The 21747-nt window shown below is 49.2% G+C and overlaps 1 protein-coding gene across 46 annotated transcripts in view; it reads right to left on the bottom strand.

Moving 5' to 3' along the window:
• Positions 1–21747, bottom strand: part of LOC123757502 (ensconsin) — a 298169-nt gene that overhangs the window by 53676 nt on the left and 222746 nt on the right. The window lies entirely within an intron of this gene.

Here is a 21747-nt window from a genome sequence, read left to right on the forward strand (position 1 = left end):
ATAGCTAGGCGAGTACAACTAGGCGAGCCCCCCCTGGCCGCCCCGTCATGTGTGGCGGGAAAGGCCCCGGGTTCAACAACACTTCCTTAACTCTTTATGATGACCGTAAGTGTCTCATATCACCAATATGTGAGCTCCAGGTCACGGGGCGGAGGCCATTCCTGGCTACAACTGTCACTTACATTTAGGCTACCAGTCTGACCTACCCGCGAGCAGGCGTCAGGTAAAGCTCTCGTATCACCTGTACCTTACCTTTCCGGTACTTTGGTGCCAGGGATCAATGTCCCCGCGGCCCGGTGGCTCAGGTTTTTTTTCTAGTTGGTTCTACTATTTGCTGGTTTAGGGAATCTGTCACACATCGGTAAGATAAATTTCCTATAGCATCCTTCAGCATTTCCTTCATCGACCGTCAAAGAAGAGGCCTGACATTGGCTTAACGAGCGCCACTTAACGAAGCCTGTGCATCTTTGCTTAATGATGGCGGCGTTGTACAAATGTATACGTATTGAACAGTCTACTAGCTCGGTAACCTCACAAGGCAAGGTTATTACTGTGGTATACTAAACGACGCAGCGAGGTTGTCCAAGTACTCTGAGCGTCATGAGGAGGGAAGATTTACAGGCTTCGGGAATGAACATGTCAAAAATGCTCGATAAACCCCGACCTTGCAAGGACCGCAGGGACATTCATCTTGTAATGGGATTATCACCCTTCGGACACAGTCTGAGTTTACCAATCCTATTGTAACGATAGTTTTGCATTACACTGAAGCATTGTGCATGACCAACAGCCGTTTATTGGTGACAACCTTCAACACAACGAAAATGTACACCGACACTATATTGGTGGCCAGACTCGTGCGTGTACAGCGTTGCTCGTTTCACAGGCATCGTGTTGTTGGGCGGCACCCGTTAGTGCCAGAACACGGCACCCGTTAGTGCCAGAACACGACACCCGTTAGTGCCAGAACACGGCACCCGTTGGCACTGACACGACACAACATGCGTCTCAGGCAGGAATATACCTGAGCTAACAAGCTCATGGTAGGACAGAGTAACAACATAGACAAGGGATCACTACAAGCCAAGGCATCCCTCAGATAACTCAGCTATTCACAGTTAACCGATGGAATGCATTAGTCAGTGATGTGGTGGAGGCTGACTCCATACACAGTTTTAAATGTAGATTTGAGAGAGCCCAGTAGTCTCAACAATCTGTACACCAGTTGATTGACAGTTGAGAGGCTGGATCAAAGAGCCGAAGCTCAACCCCCGCAAGCACAACTAGGCGAGTACAGTAACACTGTACTGCTTCCCTGCCTCCCCCCCTCCCCCCAACCCTGCCTCCACTGCACCACACAGTACGGGGGTGGTGACCCAGTGTTGTGACCGCCACAACCCCCGTCCCACCTGCACCAGTACTGGCGCTACCACTACCACTACCACCACCACCACCACCACCACCACCAACCTGCACAAGAACACCCTCTTTAAATTGAGAAAGCATAACAAAAGGACACAGCTGGAAGCTGGGAACTTAAACGAGTAGAAGGAATGTAAGGAAATACTCGCACCTGTACGGCTGGTCAACAGGTGGAATGTTATGTTGTGGAAGCCTACTTGTGCTCGACCCGTTGTCTGTCGACCTGTTCTCTCTCGACCCGTTGTCTGTCGACCTGTTCTCTCTCGACCCGTTGTCTGTCGACCTGTTCTCTCTCGACCCGTTGTCTGTCGACCTGTTCTCTCTCGACCCGTTGTTGGTTCCCGTGATCACTGTCCCCGCCTTTCACCTCCATCCACAACTTAAAGGATAGATTAGACATAACTCTGCCATCAGAATAGTAGGCTGGGCACCAAGAGCTGGAGCTCACTCCCCGGTGGACACAACAAGGCGAGGACCAACCACCCTCCACCACCCAACACGTCTACCATTAACTAAACCTGTTAACCACATTCGGTGTGTTGTGTGCACTGTGGAAAAGTTAGCAGTGGAGTGGATGTGCACACACTTGTTAACGGCGTCACAAATATTGGGGTGGATGGTGATGGAGATTGACTGGGAGAGGGGGGGGGGGGGGTCGTCGCTTCCTAGAGGCCGACGACCGTCTCACGACAACACCGGAAATTGAAGTTTTCAAACCGGATGTTGGAAAAAGTTATCCGGATGTGTGGATGCTTTGACTTGAGCTGTGTTATTTGGTGGTGGTGGCAGAGATTGTTGTGGTGGGGGCCCCTGTCTGTCTGTGACTACTTCAACTCGTCCTCCTCCCTCCTCCCCTTCCTTTTTCAAGCCCTTTGGACAACAATCGCGAATATCTGTGACTATGGGCAGTGAGGTTTAGCTCTGGGGCCCCGCCTCTAACTGGCCTTGTTGCACCTCTCGCTTTATAACTGAACTATTTTTACGTTTGATTTTTTTTTTGTCTAACTTGGTCCTAAAGTTGTGGATGGAGGCGACTTCCACAACTTATTCTTTCAGTGCATTTTACTTTTATTTGTATATTTTTTTAGCAACGATATTCCTGCGCAGGGGCTAAGCCTCTGGCTGGCCCACTAAGTGGTACTCGTTTCTCATTTGTGTCTTATTTAGGCGGTGTATGAGTATTTATGACTCGTATGGTCGCTTCAGTAAGATTATGCCCAACGTGTTAAAGCAGCTTCTACTGCTCTGTTAAATCTCCATTGAAGTCTTATTTGATGTATTCATTTAGTTGTGCTTGCTGGGGTTGAGCATTGCTCTTTCAGCCCGCATCTCAACTGTCAATCAATCAACTGTTACTAACTACTAACTAATTTGTATTTATCCCCTCCCCACACACACACCCTCACTAGGAAGCAGCCCGTAACTGCTGTCTAACTCCCAGGAACCTATTTACTACTAGGTAACAGGGGCATCAAGGTGAAAGACACTGTATTTTGTTTCTGCCATCACCGGGATCGAACCCGGACCGTAGAATTACGAGTCCAGAGCCCTATTCACTCAGCTATCAAGCCCCCAAACTGTGTCACTGTGGACTGTGTTAGGTCACGTTGCAGTGGTCTGGCGGCCATGTCTCCACAATGGTGACATTTCCTCTCATCTTCTGGAACCTGTAAGCCTATTTCCCATGCACATGGGTCTCCCGACCTGATGCGATGTAAGTGCAGTTCCATTTTTCTATTGCTTCCTCATTTAAATAAGTGGTTCATGTTGCTCGAGTTCTTGGACCAACCCGCAGGTCCTGATGTTGCAACTACCGTGTTGAGGTCACTGTACAGCTTCTGCAGTGCTCTATCACTATTTTCTTAATCTGTGCTAGACTCTGTGCTGTCTACATTTCTTTTCGTTGCAAGTTTTGCAGCTACATCTGCAATGTCATACCCTAGTATTCCTACACGACTTGAAAAATAAATTTCACTTTTGGTCACACTTACAAGGTGCGACAACTTTCCTTACATTGCATACTCATTGGTTTTGGGAGCTTGCACTTGTCCTCTAGTCATACTTCCTCTCAATTTAAAAAGTCTGTTCTTGACCACCTTAAATATTCCTCTAGTATCTTGTATATCTTGTAATACACACATGGAAGATACTGGAGGCCAGGTCCCAAATCTGCACAGTATAATAACAAAATACTGGAGCGAAAGATACAGAAGGAAATGCAGTATAGCACCCATAGGCACAATAAGAGAACACTGTCTGAACATCAGAGGTCCACAGCTGTTCAACACCCTCCCAGTACGCACTATAAATATTGCCGAAACAAAGGTGGACTTGTCGTAGGAACGAGTTTAATTTGTATTTAAGTGTTGAAGCAACCAGGTTGTTGCAGACATGTGGGCCTGTCTGTTGGACCAAGTTTATACCAAGTCAAGCCTTGGCAGCCCCCCCCCCCCACCCTTTAAGCCGGGCTAGGGGAGCAGAACTCTCAGAACCCTCTTCAGGTATACTCCAGGTAATGATTTTCATTAACAGTGTCTACATATATGTTGAAGGCGTGTAGCAGTAGAACGGAGACTGTGTTAATATTTACAATTATTAAGGCTCCGGGAAGGTGGTGGTGGGTCGATACAGGGAAAATATCCCACAGTGTGGCCATGGGATAGGCCAGTGTGGCCCTGGGATAGGACAGTGTGGCCATGGGGTAGGACAGTGTGACCATGGGATAGGGTAGTGAGGCCATGGGATAGGACAGTGTGGCCCTGGGATAGGACAGTGTGGCCCTGGGATAGGACAGTGTGGCCATGGGATAGGACAGTGTGGCCATGGGATAGGACAGTGTGGCCATGGGATAGGACAGTGTGGCTCTGGGGTAGGACAGTGTGGCCATGGGATAGGACAGTGTGACCCTGGGATAGGACAGTGTGGCCATGGGATAGGACAGTGTGGCCATGGGATAGGACAGTGAGGCCATGGGGTAGGACAGTGTGGCCCTGGGATAGGACAGTGTGGCCATGGGATAGGACAGTGTGGCCATGGGGTAGGACAGTGTGGCCATGGGGTAGGACAGTGTGGCCATGGGGTAGGACAGTGTGGCCATGGGGTAGGACAGTGTGGCCATGGGGTAGGACAGTGTGGCCATGGGGTAGGACAGTGTGGCCATGGGATAGGACAGTGTGGCCATGGGATAGGACAGTGTGGCCATGGGATAGGACAGTGTGGCCATGGGATAGGACAGTGTGGCCATGGGGTAGGACAGTGTGGCCATGGGGTAGGACAGTGTGGCCATGGGGTAGGACAGTGTGGCCATGGGGTAGGACAGTGTGGCCATGGGGTAGGACAGTGTGGCCCTGGGGTAGGACAGTGTGGCCCTGGGGTAGGACAGTGTGGCCCTGGGGTAGGACAGTGTGGCCCTGGGGTAGGACAGTGTGGCCATGGGGTAGGACAGTGTGGCCATGGGGTAGGACAGTGTGGCCATGGGATAGGACAGTGTGGCCATGGGATAGGACAGTGTGGCCATGGGATAGGACAGTGTGACCATGGGATAGGACAGTGTGGCCATGGGATAGGACAGTGTGGCCATGGGATAGGGCAGTGTGGCCATGGGATAGGACAGTGTGGCCATGGGATAGGACAGTGTGGCCATGGGATAGGACAGTGTGGCCCTGGGATACGACAGTGTGGCCCTGGGATAGGACAGTGTGGCCCTGGGATAGGACAGCGTGGCCATGGGATAGGACAGCGTGGCCATGGGATAGGACAGCGTGGCCATGGGATAGGACAGCGTGGCCATGGGATAGGACAGCGTGGCCATGGGATAGGACAGCGTGGCCATGGGATAGGACAGTGTGGCCATGGGATAGGACAGTGCGGCCATGGGATAGGACAGTGTGGCCATGGGATAGGCCAGTGTGGCCATGGGATAGGCCAGTGTGGCCATGGGATAGGCCAGTGTGGCCATGGGATAGGCCAGTGTGGCCATGGGATAGGCCAGTGTGGCCATGGGATAGGACAGTGTGGCCATGGGATAGACCAGTGTGGCCATGGGATAGGAAAGCATGAACTCGTGACCATGATGGTGGGAGAACACGCGGAGACGAGACAGTGATGCTGAATGGGGAAGATGCCATCTGCCATGACCTCTGACCTTCAGGCCATCCGGCAGGATGTCTGAGAGAGTGGCGGCAGGAGTGTCTGCAGGAGGTGGTGGTGGTGGGGGGCATCCTCCTCCACAACCATCCTCCATCACCCCCCTCACCCCAACACCACACCCAGCAGGATACACCATGACGAAGTTACTCCAAGACAAACAGTGACAAAGATAGACAGGCAGACAGCGACTGAAAACCAGAGACACACAGAGACAGAGACAGAGACACACACACACACACACACACACACACACACACACACACACACACACACACACACACACACACACACACACACACACACAAGTACACTATAATGCAAATTACCTTTGGTGGTTGTTCTTGTTATAGATTCAGCTACTCGGAACAAGTTCCAAGTAGCACGGGCTATGGTGAGCCCGTAGTGGACTTACCTGGCACAGGAGCGGTGTTGTGTTACCTTTGGTCTTATTGGTCACAGTGTATGACAGGTGTGAAGATGACGGGCAGGCGGGCGGGCAGGGTTGGCTGGGTGGGCAGGAGCAAATGAGGATATACACAAGGGTGGACACATGGCTGGTGTGGTAATATCAGCCACACCTTCCCCACATAAATATGGCTTAATGTGGCTCTAACCTTCTCAAGTTGAACTTATCCTCTCGCGCAAGGCATTGTGGGGGCCAGGCGAGGGTGGCCGGCACTACATCACAGCCTGGGTCCTGCCTCTACTGTCTCTCACACCTCTTGATCCTGCCTCACCTCCTCATCCTGCCTCACTCTACCTACCTCCCCGTGTGGAGGTCCGGGGATCAATGGCTCCGAGACCCAGTCTATGCCCAGGTCTTCTAGTTGGTTGTCTGTCAACCAGGCTGTTGGACGCGGCTGCTCGCAGCCTGACGTATGAATCACAGCCTGATTAATCGTGCATCCTTCGGAGGCGTTTATGGAGTTCTCTCGAACATCTTGAGAGGTCGGCCATCTTGAATTTGAAATTCAACTCTCACAAGTAAAGCCTGACCCCGAGCCGGGCTTTGGGTGTAGAAGAACTCTCAGAACCCCATCCAGCAAGTATCCAGTAGGTATCCTCCTTCAACCCCTCATTCTACCTCCCCCCCCCCTCCCTCCAAAAAATGGAGATGGTTCTAGGGGTTCTCCAGACCCCGGCCTGAGGCCAGGCTCGACTTGTAACGATTTGATCTAGAAATCTGTTGCTTGGAGCGGCCCGCAAGGTCTAAATATACAATGCAATCCAGCCGGCCTCTTCACTAACGCTATTCTGTCCTTTCTACCATATCTTTCGCTCCAATATATTATTTAACTGTGCAAATGTTGGAACCTGGAACAAATCCACAAGGGGCCGTGACGAGGATGTGGATTTCGTGATGTGGATTTGTTCATTTGATGCATCACGTTACTGTGATCTCTGTGTGTATTGGAACCTGGACTCCAGAATCTGCCATGTATATATTATGTGATCTCTCTCTCTCTTATACTCTCCTTTCCAGAGAGTACATCTTGAGAGCTTTGTGCCAAGCTGTCAAAATGTACCCTCAAAAGCTCCCAGACTGTTGCTTGGAGCGGGCTGCTGTAAGCAACAGTCTGTTGACCCTCAAGTCGAGCCCCAAGCCAGTCTCGGCCAGTGTACCAACTCCCCAAGACCTTCTCCAGTAAACTCCAGAATATGAAGCAATGAAACGCAGGAGGGAAGACGGCGAGAGAAATGGCTCAAAGAAAAATAAAAAACGACGACGACAAAGACGACGACTGGGAAAAGGCATCTGGAGGCTGGGTCGGTATCGGTGGGGGGGGGGGGGGGGGGGGAGGGGGGGATAGAGGGGGAAGGAGAGAGGATAGCGTGCGAGAGAGAGGGGGGGGGGATGGAGGGGCTCTAAGATAAACATGGTAACTAGAGCTGGTTGTGGCGAGATCAAGACAGGTCAACATAGGTGGAGTACACAACTGAGTAATGCAACACCTGCGTCAACACCACCACCACCACTGTACACACCTGACCCTCATGCAACACACCTGACTCGGAGGCAACACACACACACCAGCCGGTGAGAGCGTGTACACCTGGTCCCTATGCAACACGTCTTGTCTTCAGACAACCTGGACCATGGTGTGCACACCTGGCCTGCAACCGGACACCTGCACACGATGCTGACCTTCTGCACATCAACAAACAGGAAAAGGTGCAAAGCCGTGCAACTAAATGGCTGCGGGAACAGAGAGACAAGAGCTACGAGGAGAGGTTAGGGGCATTAAATATGACCAAGTTAGACAGTAGAAGACAGATGCAATATGATCACTAAAAAAAAATAGTTACGGGAATCGACACACATGATAAGCAAGAATTCTTGAGACCTGGAACTTCAAGAACAAGAGGTCATTGCTTTCAGGTAACTAAACAAAGCTGCCGAAGAAATATAAGAAAATTCTCTGTCGCACAGTGGTAGTCGGTTGGACCAAGCGGGGTGTTGGTGGAGGCCAAAACCGTCAGTAGTTTCAAAGCGTTATACGACAAAGAGTACTGGGAAGACGAGACACCACGAGCGTAGCTCTCATCCTGTAACTACACTTAGGTAATTACAAACTACCTGAAACGCTGCTATGAACCACACGAGACGTCAGCCACCACAACATCCATCGTACTTTTTCAAAACTACAAATATCCCTGAAAACTGGAAAACTGCTAACGTCATGCCAATATTCCCAAAAAGGGGAGAGACAGGAGATACTAAATACCACACCACCGTCACTAACGTGCAACCCTTGCACAATTCTGGAAATGTAATCAGGAAACTCATGCCTGGCAAATTTGATTCAATTCTAGGAGCAACGACACTAAAAACACGTCATGAGAGAGAACGTTGGGTAGACTGCATCTTCCTGAGCTGTCAGAAACCTGTTGATAACGTTCACAAGTTATTAGAAGTAAAGATAGTCTAGAGAAGAGCATGGATGAGAATGCCAGAGAAGGCGGCACACAGAGATAAACCTATTGGGAAAGGTATTGAACATGTCTTCCACCATGGGTGACCCCATCCACCTTCCCCAACGTGTCCACAGGACGGGGGGTCCCTTCGCTGACACCCCCCCCCCCCGAGGACCCGGTGTCAGCGAGGACACAAACAAGCACACACAACCATGCATCACCCCGCCCAAACTGGTCACAAGGACCCCCACAACTTCACACATTACCACAAACATCATAAACATCGTCACACAAGATTAGTGGCGGAAACTTTTACAAATTACCGCCCACATCCCTCAATCTCAGACTCGCAAGCAATACAAAATCCTATTCACAGGGTACCTGATCAACTAAGCTGTGGTTCCTACGTCAGACACTTTCAGCAGCGTCTAATAACCTGGTTGACCAGATCGTCAACCACTGACGGGGCCGCTGGGACATTGCTTCCCCTAGGACCACCTACAGGAACACTTCCAGGTGGTCCTGGGGAATCACCTACAGAGTTATGCCCATACCTCCCAAAATGTACTCTGGAAAGGAGACGAGAAGGGTATCAAATATACACATGGAAGATACTGAGGGCCAGGTCCCAAATCCCACAGCAGAATAACAACATACTGGAGCGAAAGATACGGAAGGAAATGCAGAATAGAACCAGTGAAGAGTAGAGGTGCCATAGGCACAATCGGAGAGCACTGTCAGAGGACCACAGCTGTTCAACACTCTCCCAGAAAGCATTAGAAATTTTGCCGGAAGAAATGTGGACTTCAATAAGCAATTAGATTCTTGAAAGAAGTACCGGACCAACTTTGTTGTGGCGTGTGCCTATGGGCCGCTCCAAACAGCCTGTTGGACCATGTTATCACAAGTCGTCTCAGGCGTCAGGCCGGGCTCGGGGAGTAGAAGAACTCCCTCTCCAAGACTGCTCCAGGTATACTATCATACTACCCGGGGGGGAGCGATAACATATTTAACAATGTTAAGCGGTCTCAATTGTGTGCGCTTTATTGCGTGGATTCTAGCAGTAAAGGATCTTTGCACGCTCTCCAGGTCAGCAATTCCTCCTGCTCTGAATGTGGCTGTTAGTGTGCAACAATGTTCCACCCTAGACAGCTCTACTGTCTTGTAAAGTATTCATAGGTGCGGCATCTCTGTTTGTAAGGTTCTTGTTATCCAACCTGTCATTTTTTTGCAGTTGTGAGGGTTACTTTACCGTGTTCTTTAAAAGTAAGATCTCCCGACATAACTCATCTTTTATATGGATTTTTCATTGAATAGCGTAATTTGATTTCAATTTTGATATTTTCGTTTTTACTATGGCGCAGGGACTCATCTCTCTTAAACATTATTGTTGGCCCGCTGGTAGACCTGATTACCATCAGATTGTGGAGGTTTGTTGTGTCCTCTGTTGTCTGCTCTCGTGATGTTCCTAGAGCAGTCCACGTGAAGGGGGGGGGGGAGGGGGATGGACTGGGCACCGAGGCATGAGTGACAATGGGAGTGCAACTTTAGTGCACGAGACGAGAGGGGGGCGACGAGAGGGGGGCCACGATCCAGGAGGAGAGGGGGGGGGGGGATCGACCCCCAGGAAAATCGCGCAAGACTTTCTAGAATTAAGGTGTGGCGGGTCACGTGGTCTCACGTGGGTGGGCGTAGTATGGGGGGAGGGGAGGGGGGCGTAGTATGTGGGGAGGGGAGGGGGGCGTAGTACGGAGGGAGGGGGGGGCGTAGCACGGGGGGGAGGGGGAGGGGGGGGGCGTAGTACGGGGGGAGGGGAGGGGGGCGTAGTACGGAGGGAGGGGGGGGGCGTAGTACGGGGGGAGGGGAGGGGGGGGGCGTAGTACGGGGGGAAGGGAGGGGGGGCGTAGCACGGGGGGGAGGGGAGGGGGCGTAGTACGGGGGGAGGGGAGGGGGGCGTAGTACGGGGGGAAGGGGAGGGGGGCGTAGTACGGGGGAGAAGAAGAGCGTAGAATAGGGAGGTATCAGCGTGGGGGAGGGGAACGTAATGGTATGGGGTGGAGTGGTGGGAGGGGGTGGGGGTTAAACAGCGTGGTGGGTGCCGGAGGGGGGGGGGGCGCGGTCCGTCCAATTACTCAAAGCTTCCTGGCATTATGTAAGTAAGTAATAACTATGATATATTTACTCACTATAATGTTGGTGCAGAATGTACAACACGAAAAAAATATTTTTACTCCGAAATAATACCATTTTATGACGAAATTCGACAAAACGACGTGGCAGGTGACGCCATAGGAAGTCGACGATCCAAGCGACAATGTCGTGGATCCGGGTAATTAGATGGACTCAATTTCATTATAAAATATTATTTCAGAGTAAAAAATGTTTTTTTCCGTGTTGTACATTCTGAACCAACATTCTAATGAGTAAATATATCATAGTTATTCATTACTTACGTAATGCCAGGAAGCTTAATTAAACAGACCAGAGGGAGGTATTAGTGCAGGGGGCGGAGTGGTTAGGGAGGGGAAGCGAAGGGGGTGGAGGGTGAGGGAGGGTGACGGGGAAGGGGTGATAGAGTGTCCCATGCACCGAGGAGGTCTTAGACACCTCCAGCATCCACTAGCGAGACACTGTACATCTTCACAGCCTAACCCTCATTACCAAGTATTCATTAAACAATTTACGAGCTAGAGAACGTTACGAAGTCTTCCTGGACCCCAAGGTTGTTATTGTCGCAGAGAACCTCGTAGCCCTCTGGTGGTACGATGAGTGAGGTAAGATGTGCAGGTGTCGTAAGTGGACACTTGCGTACTTTATGAATCTTGGTCCAGACACGCATTCCAAAAACCACCTATGTCGTATTTTCTGATAAACGAAGATTCCCTTCCAAGTGCTAGTGCTAAACATTCGTAATGTCTTTGTGCTTTTTCCTGATAGTTCCCTACCCTTGGGACAGTTTTCTTTGACACCATTTTTAACCCACCCATGTTGTGCTCATACCCAGCAGCAATTACTGGGAAAAATTGGGCGAAGCTAGCCCTAAGCACCTTGCCTTGCAGGCTAGAACACACACATTTCCATTTATAGATATACCAGGTGGTGTACCCGGTGATTCCCGGGTACCCCTCTTCCCCCCCTATTCCACCTCTCACCATATCCCCTCTCATCCCTCACCCCTATAACTTCGGCCAGACAGACATTCCTATGTATATGTGTACAGTATATAGAAGGAGTACCCAGCTGCGCCCGGGTCTCTTCCCCCTTCTCTCTCTGTTCTTTCCCGCCCCACCCCTCGTAGGGGGCCTCGTAGCCTGGTGGATAGCGCGCAGGACTCTTAATTCTGTGGCGCGGGTTCGATTCCCGCACGAGGCAGAAACAAATGGGCAAAGTTTCTTGCACCCTGAATGCCCCTGTTACCTAGCAGTAAATAGGTACCTGGGAGTTAGTCAGCTGTCACGGGCTGCTTCCTGGGGGTGGAGGCCTGGTCGAGGACCGGGCCGCGGGGACACTAAAGCCCCGAAATCATCTCAAGATAACCCCATCTCCCCCTTAACCCCCCCCCCCCTCATTCCCCTGATCCGTCTCCACCTTTTATCAAAATTTATTAAGAATCACCGAAACTACGGATCTCTCAGAAAACATTTACCATTACTAAAAACTCTGTGGAAATCGCAGCACATATTTCACACCCAACTCCGTGAAAATTGCAAGGGGGGTTCTTCTTAATTGCGAATATTTCTTAAAATATTTAACTTAAGCCATCCCTGACCAGCCTATGCCCATCCCGTGCCTCAGACAATTCCCCCTGCAAGTTTGCGTTAGGCTAGCCGCGAGCATCCGGCAAAAGCACTCTTCTTATAGTATAGGTATATAAATTTTTAGACCAACTACATAAGGAGATAGCGAGAGGGACGGTGATGCTTGGGGTGCCCAGATCCACCAGCCCACGACCTCAGCTGCTCTCTCTAATCCTTCTGCTGGACGGCCTAATCTGATTATAAAGCATTAAAACCCGCTACAGTGGTCAGAGAGGATTAGTCAGAGGTCATCCACTGACGCTCCCACCACCGCCCACTTGCACCACCCTGTATTTACATCGGATCATTTATATCATCAGTATTTATATCCCTTCACATATATACAGGGTGTCTCAATAAACTGTACACACATCTAAATGACGTTGGATTAACGTTGATAGGAATGACGCATTGAACGCCGACGCAAAATATACGTAACGTTGATACAATATTGGATAAACCTTAACGACGGTGATTTACCGTTTCTGTTCCGTTAACGGGTGGCTGGGCGTCCCAAAATATATCCTCTAATAACGCCTCATCATCAGAGAATCATCATTTGATTAATGGTCGTATCAACATCACTGCCTGAGAGGGAGGGAGGGAGGGAGGCTGTGACTGCTCGTTTATCTCCCGCAGCCATGACCAGTGCCTCACACACCGACACAACAAACACAATATAAAACAAATTAATGTCACTGGGTTACTCCAAAAATAAACAACCAAAATTAGGAGTTATGAATAAGTGAGTAATTTGCTTTCGAAACACTATATATTTTATTCTGAGAGTTGATGAGGGCGGGAAGGTGTAGTGTGACCTTGAAGGCCTTGTCCGGGGGTGTCCGTAGCAATTAGAGACATCAGACTGTAGCAGACATGGGTGTGTGGGGTCTCCTAATGGGTCAAGTGTGATCTTGCCATAAAGGGAAACACTTCACAAAAGGCCATGCAAAAGCATAGCGCTCGAGGGAGGGAGGGAGGGGTGGAGGGAGCATAATGACCTTAATAGAGCATAATAGATCCTGAACAAATCCACAAGGGCCGTGACGAGGGTTCGAACCTACGTCCTTGAGGATCCCAGACGCTGCCTTAATCGACTGATCTACGACATGGTTAAAAATTTCTATTCTATTCCACATTATAGATCTTGTTGGTTGAGCATTGGGGGATGTGGATGACTACTTTCTCGACATCCACTTCTTCAACCACACAATCTAGACTACAAAAAATTAGGATTGAGAGGCGGGATCAAAGAGCCAAAGCTCAACCCCCCACAAGCACAACCAAGTGAATACAATATTTATTATCCACAGTCACGGACATTTTCCAGAAAATTTTCTGGAATTTTTGTTGAACATATTTTATCACACATTTATATAAGGCGATGATCTAGTGGTTTTGGTGAGCAAACGCGTGATTTTGTGCGTGTAATTACCAGGCCGTCCTCCTGAAATGACCTTACTTGTAGTAACTGTTTAGTGGCAAGTACCAATATATAGTGATGGACCACTAGAACGTTGACTTTTGTATTATTGAATTTCTCCAAACCAGAAACTTAAAAAATAAAGTTGTTAAAAAAGTTCAATTTTTTTTAACAATATAAGATCTAACCTGTTAGCACCACTAGGCCTAATACGTGGTATCTGAGGGCTTTATATAGTACATATATGTGCTATACTAGGCCTAGCAATATTTGAGTTTGGTTTTTAAGCTTGATTTTTTCGGAATATGAAGTGAATAGTACCAAATTCTACTTATTGTCCCTTACGTCTATGTATTTACGATGTATGTACATAGTTACACAAAGTACTACCTAAACAGGAGGATGGGCTGGTGCACTTCAAACACAAACATAAATAATGTACAGAAATGCTGTATGAACTATTAAAATGTACAACCATTTATGAATCATGTTCTTGTATTTGAATTATTATGGATGACCTATTAGCGTCTCGACGCTTATAAACTGTTGTTTAGGGGGTGGGGGGGGGGGGGGTGATGGGGCGGGGGTTGACAGTGGGAGGGGGGGGGAGGTGGTGGTGGAGAGGAAGGGGGTGGGAGCCGCTGGCTCTTCTCCCCATCTCCAACAACCACCTCCACACCACCTTCACTTCCACAGAAAGAAAGAATGAGTCCTGGTCATTAGTTGGGGCCCGGATATCCCCCCTCCACCCTCCCCCTTGAGACGACCATTGTGTTACAATCTCGCACACACTCCCAGCCTCCATCACACTCTCCATCACACACTCCCAGCCTCCATCACACCTCTCCCGTCTCGTCTTCGGGAACATCACCTCTTCCATCGCCACCTTCCACCTCTATCACCCCTCCAACTATTTTTGGTTTTGAGGGCGGGAGTATAGCTTGATGGCGCGGGCCAAGGGAAGGACAAGTTGCACATATGTGGAATACAGAGCGAGTTTTAACATCTGGGCAATCCGTCGTGCTCACATAGGTGTGTACACCTAGATTGTACGTGGATGGGGTTCTGGGAGTTGTTCTACTCTCAAACCCCGGTCCGGGGCCAGGCTTGACTTGTGAGAGCTTGGTCCAACAGGTCCTTGGCACAAATTCACCACAGCTCGGCACTTCTTTAAGAAAACTATCCACTTTTCGCGTTAAGATGTCCACGGTTGTTCGGGCAGTATTTCTTATACTCGCTGGGAGGACGTTGAACAACCGCGGACCTCTGATGTTTATACAGTGTTCTCTGATTGTGTCTATGGCACCCCACTCTGCTCTTCACTGGCTCTATTTTGCATTTTATTCCATATTTTCATATATGCGCGTGCGTGCGTGCGCGTGTTCTCACCTAGTTGCATCACCTCTCCCTCCCTCCACACTCCTCCGCCAGGTATTTAGCAAAAGGGATTTTGAAGTGAAAAAGGAAACACGGAGGGAAGTGGAAGGGTCAGAGAGAGGAGAATAAAAGTCAGAGATGAGGGAAAGGGGCGACCAGCACGAGGCAGTAAGAGAGCAGCGTTGGGAAGGGGGGGAGCAGTGTGTACTCTCCTAGTTGTGCTTGCGGGGGTTGAGCTCTGGCTCTTTGGTCCCGCCTCTCAACTGTCAATCAACTGGTGTACAGGTTCCTGAGCCTACTGGGCTCTATCATATCTACATTTAAAACTGTGTATGGAGTCAGCCTCCACCACATCACTGCCTAATGCATTCCATCCGTTAACTACTCTGACACTGAGTGAGGAAGGAGCAGTGTGTAGGGTGGGTGGAGGGGGGGTGTTAAAGGGAAGGGGGTGGAGATTGGTGATGTAGGCGAGCCAAGGGAGTGATAGGGAGGGTGACGAGGCCATATTTACCTTCAGGATGAAGGGGTGTGCCCCCCCCCCCTTCCCCGTCTTGCAGACGACCGCCCCCCCCCCCACTCCACATTCCTCCCAGAAAATATACATGTTGCTTTCCAACTATGCGCAGATTTGATTGTGGTTTGTTCCCAATATTTTGTTTACGGTCTTCAATGGGCAGAGTTTCTTTCACCTGATGAGAGAAATACATGTAGTTGATTTGATGGAGGAAACCAGGTGCTGAGTGTGTACGTCAAACAAGCGAGGGTTTCATGCCGGACCTGTCCCCCTCACGCCCACGTCAACAGGATATCAGCATCACACGCGAGGTTGACAAACATAACAAGTGCCTTTAGAAACTTGTGTAACTTCAGAACATTTAATATCGCATACAATAGACCAGTCCTGAAGCACACGCCTCCAGGCTGACCGTCCAATATCTAGTCAAACACAAAACGAAGAGAAAATTCACAGGCACGCCACCAGTCCCTGAGCTGAAAGGTATGAGCTACGAGGAAAGGCTACTGGAATTAAACGTCATGTTACTGGAAGACGATAGTTAGGGAAGACATGATTACCAACTTTCAGAGGAATTGACAGAGTCCCGCTGTCAATTGCTTTCCCGTCTTGAGTATTGTTCGGTACTCGCTTCCCCTCTCAGAGTGGGAGAGATCTCTGAATTAAAGGGAATACAGAGAACATATTCGGCACGCAGACACACGACAAAACAACTTAATTATCGGGATCATCTTAAAGCTCTCAAAATGTACTCTCTGGAAAGGAGACGAGAAAGGTATAAAATAATATATACATGGAAGAGACTGGAGGGCCAGGTCTCAAATTTCCACAGTAGAACAACATACAGGAGCGAAAGGTACGGAAGGAAATGCAGAATGGAACCAGTGAAGAGTAGATGTGCAATAGGCACAATCAGAGAACACTGTCTGAACATCAGAGGTCCACAGCTGTTCAACACCCTCCCAGCAAGCGTTAGAAATATTGCCGGAACGAAGGTGGATGTCTTCTAGATGTACTTATCTAAATTCCTGCAAGAAGTGCCGGACCAACCAGGCTGTACTGGATATGTGGGCCTGTGGAACGCTCCAAGCAACAGCCTGTTGCACCAAGTTATCACAAGTTGAGCCTGGCCTCTGGCCGGGCTCGAGGAGTAGAAGAACTCTCAGAACCCTCCCCAGGTATGCTCCAGGTAGTGGTGGACAAACTATTTAGCATGGGTTAAACACGAAGATGGGAACGCAAGTAGAAACCTAGTACCCAAACGAGCCACAGGGACGTTAAAAGAATTGTTTTCAGTGTTAATAGTTAACAGATGGAATGCATTAGGCAGTGATGTAGTGGAGGCTGACTCTATACACAGTTTCAAATGTAGATATGCTAAGAGCCCAACAGACTCTGGAACCTGTACACCAGTTGCTTAACAGTTGAGACGCGGAACCAAAGAGCCGAAGCTCAACCCCCGTAAGCACAACTAGGCGAGTACACACACTTGCGTAACAAAGATGAGAGCAACACAGCAGTGTGGCGGCTCTTAAATTGAATTTGGCAAGATGTGTGGGAAGGTTAGGTTGTGGGGCTTTGTGGAGGGGGAGGGCGAGGCAGGGTTGAGGGGGGCGCGAGGTAGGGTTGTGGGAGGGGGGGAGGCAGGGTTGTGGGGGGGGGGAGGCAGGGTTGTGGGGGGGGGAGGCAGGGTTGTGGGGGGGGGGGGCGAGGTAGGGGGGGCCGCGAGGCAGGGTTATGGGGGTGGGGGACAAGGTAGGGTTAAAGGGGGGGGGGGCGAGGTAGAAGTCTGAAAGAGATTTCGGAGTGAATATAAATCCAACACTAACACGGGAGGCACACACACACAGGACAACATCAGCAGCATAAGGGACACTGGCCAATACAACAACATCGTTTAGAAACTTAAATCACGACTCCTTCAAGGCAATCTACACAACATTTTGATTCTATGTCCGGAGCAGCTCGACATGGAATCCCCCACACCTTGAAGAATATAACCAAGATTGTCAAGTAGTATAGAAAACCACTGACGCCCCCTCCACCGTCCCATAGTCATTACTAATCACTTACTCCACCCCCACCCCCCGCTCAACAACCTCCCTAACTACCCAAACACCACCAAACAGCCTGTAGCACCACCACAAAAGCGAAAGCCCCCAAAATATCGTCTTCCCACCCGGGCATTTCCATAATGACTGGTGGAAGGAAGCCATAGGTCTGCCACTAGCCAATATTACCATAGTCACCCCTCTCATGATATTGTGCCCCCCCTCCCCCCCCTATACACCTGTGGCCCCCCTACATCCTACACTAATGTGATTGTAATAACATTGTAACCGTTGTCTGCATAAAGTGACAGCTTGTGCAATAGTGACGAGAAGAGTGACTGGTGATGGGGGGGGGGGGGCGACTGGTGGGGGTGAAGATGGGGGTGAGGGGCGACTGGTGGGGGGGGGAGTGAAGATATAGGCACCCTATGGTGTACTGATTGTGCGTGGGTTGGTGAAGGGGGGCGTGAAGGGGAAGGGGGAAAATAGGGGTGTGGGTGAAGTGGGAATATAGGAATGGGGGGTTAAGGTTAGGCATGGGGGGGGGGTAATATGTGAGGGGGGGATGATGAGTAGGGGAGGGGTAATGGGGGAGCGTTAAAGTATGGGCAACATGGGGGTGTTGGGGGTGGTGGGTGGTAAAGAGAGGGGGCGGGGGCGGGGATGTCACTGGAAGGGTGGGGTGGGCCCCCAGACTGAGACAGATCAATAACTGCTATGCCACCAAGACGAAGTGAGGGGCCCCCAAGCTCGATGGATCTCCCGTGGTTGACAAGTGCCCCCTCCCACTCCCCCGAAGAACACATTTTAACGCCCTACTAAACCATCCATCACCAGACTACAGACCAATCTCTCTGTACTAAGACAACCCATGAAGAACGGCGCCAGTGATGCACTCCACCGCCTGGCCTAATGCGTCGCGCCGCTTGACGAAGGAGGAGAGGAAGAGACAGCGGTGGTTGATGGCTGAACACTGATGACGAGGGCCGAGACTGGGTCATATTACCTTGCTCTTTAGTTAACACTTTCCTTTGCTTCTCAAACTTGATCACCTTCCTTGCCAGCGGCTACAAGCATGCGTGGACGCTCATGCACACCTATGTATATGCGTAAACGAACGTAACGCATATGTAGGGGTGCGTTACCCCCACCCCCCACCAGGAACAATTGAAATGTTCTAAGAATGGAAGTGGTGATTGGTGAATAAGCCACCCAAGAGGTGGCACGGGCATGAGTAGCCCGTAAAGAGGGAGAGGCAGACACCATACAGTCACACCCTGGACACCTCCATCGCCACACCCTGGACCCTTCCTCCCCAACGCCACACCCTGGACCCTTCCCCCCCAACGCCACACCCTGGACCCTTCCCCCCCAACGCCACACCCTGGACTTCCCCAACGCCACACCCTGGACACAAGAGAGTGATCAGTAGGGCCAACGTGTCTCGCTCAGCGCCTTCCTTAATTAAATTAGTTAATCACTGTCTGGCCATCTCACTGCCAGTCCCAGTTACCGGTCTGGCACTACATCACTGCACACCTGACACTGCCAGTATACACCTGCCACTCACACTACACCAGTGCCAGTAACACACACATTCCACAGTGATGCTGCCTCGCCTCCTGAAGGGAGGCAGCCTCCGGGTGATCTTAGTAGAGACAGTTCAACTATCTTTATCGAGACAATAAAATACATATCTATCCCTTTGAGATGTATTTTATCTACTAGACTAGGATTTGACGCTTTCGGTTGAGCTAAACCATTGCATTTTTTTTACAGAATAAAACTCGAGAAAGATCAGGGGGAAAACGAGAATAAGTCTAGGGAGAGGCGGTGCCGCGTTTCACTAAGTCACCAGCTGCTGGAGGCCGCCACCTGTGGTCTTCACAGGTCCAGCATGCTGCCCAGCTCTCTAGTCTCTCGGCCCGTTCTCCAAACAAAGATCCACAGTCCATTCCATGCATCTGCCAAATCCCCTGGTTTGGCAAGGGGGGGGGGGGGGGGTTACGCACAAACAGTTTGAAAAACGGTTTACACACGACTCTCAACTGATGACGTTCAAACACTTCCGGAACATGTGCTTCGAAGCCGTATTTTGTTCGAACCACAAAGATGTAAATGCTTCACCCACGTACTATAAATAATCGCCAACAGAACCTAAACACGTAACCTAACCTATGCCTAAATATGTACAATATGGCAAAATAAAATACTAATTTATATTTTAGAAAATTCCTGTTTTGAATCAACAGCATGTTGAAATTTATGCATGCGTCTTTGGGGTTGACCACTGGATGGAATGGACTTGATCTGAGGACGGGTCGAGTCTCCGGCAGCCCGTGCATCAAGATTCTATGAGTTTGTGTTTATAAATCTGCAACCCGTTCTCGCAAATTCGTAAAGTCAATATTGACTTATTAACTACGTGCATAGGTGACATACTAAACATAATAGATACCCTTAAAAAGATTCATAGAAAACACCGACCTTACCTAACCTTGTTAGTTTCTTAAGATAAGCATCTTATTGCTTTGTAATTACAATTATTACTTAACCTATACCTATTATAGGTTAGGTAATAATTGTAATTACGAAGCAATAAGATGCTTATCTTAACATACTAAGTAGGTTAGGTAAGGTCGGTGTTTTCTATGAATCTTTTTAAGGGTATCTATTATGTTTAGTATGTCACCTATGCACGTAGTTAATAAGTCAATATTGACTTATTAAATTTGCGAGAACGGGTTGAAATCTGACAGAGCGCCTCACTTGGCATCGTTGTGATTGTGCCCCCCAGGGGACCCCAGGGACCTCCAGGGACCCCCGGGACCCCCAGGGACCCGCCAGGGGACGTCGAAGTGTCAGAAGACTGCTCAATTATCATGATTTCTGGGAACTGATGGCCGGGTTCAAGGGAATCATATCCATACTCTGGACATCACAAGGTCTGATCATATGTGAATGAATAAGATTAGTTAGTTTTGATTCCTTAAGAATAATTTTACGGTTAATCTGATCTATTTTGCCAAAAGATTTACTGCCCTTTACTGTCTCTATATAATCTAAATCTGTGGATTCTAGAGAGATTCTATACATACAGTAAAGGACAATAAATCTTTAGTAAAGTAGATCCGATTAACAGTGAAATTATTCTTAATTATTCTTATTAAGGAAGAAAAACTAATCTCGTTCATTCACAAAACCATAAGAGGCTTATTAATTCACATAAGCCTGTAAAGGCTTCTGGGAGTTTTTCTGATTCCCAAGCCCAGCCTATGGTCGGGCTTGACTTGTGATGGCTTGGTCCAACAGGCTGTCGCTTCGAGCAGCCCACAGGCTCTTGTATACACTATAACCCAGTAGGTCCGGTGCTTCTTAACGGAATTTTATCTAATAATTTCTTGAAGTTCAGTTTATTCCGGCAATATTTCTTATGCTTGCTGAGATCATGTTGAACAGCCGTGGACCTTTTATGTTCATAGTGTTCTCTGATTGTGCCTATGACATATCTACACTTCACTGGCTCGATTCTGTATTTCCTGCCAAATCGTTCGCTTAAATATGTTGTTATTCTACTGTGAACATTTGGGACCTGACCCTCCAGTATTTTCCATGTATACATTACGTGACACCACTTTCCTCTCTTTTTCCAGAGAGTACACCTTGAGAGCTTTGAAACAGTCTATGTATGCCGTACATATTCTCTGTATTCCCTCAATTTCAACAATCTCTCCTGCTCTGAAGGGCAGAGTGAGTAACGAGCAGTACTCGAGGGAAAACAACGAAAATGATTCGAAAAGAATGATCATTGTGATGTGATCCCAGGATTTGAAGATTCTCGTAATCCATCCCATCATTTTCCTGGCTGACGCTATATTTGCTTGGTTGTGTTCCCTTAACGTTATGTCGTTTATTTACGTTCATTTCAAGATTGTCAATTGAATATATTGAGAACTGGTGTGGGGCGGCCCTGAACGTCTCGACAGTGCTCATTGACAATCGATGCAGCGTAGACCTGCCGGTGTCCAAGTGCAGGAAATAACACCAAAGCGAGATAGCTCTCTGGCGTCGCGGTTCACAATTTCCTGTCAGGAA

Source organism: Procambarus clarkii, chromosome 19, assembly GCF_040958095.1.
Source record: "Procambarus clarkii isolate CNS0578487 chromosome 19, FALCON_Pclarkii_2.0, whole genome shotgun sequence".
Lineage (NCBI taxonomy): Eukaryota > Metazoa > Arthropoda > Malacostraca > Decapoda > Cambaridae > Procambarus > Procambarus clarkii.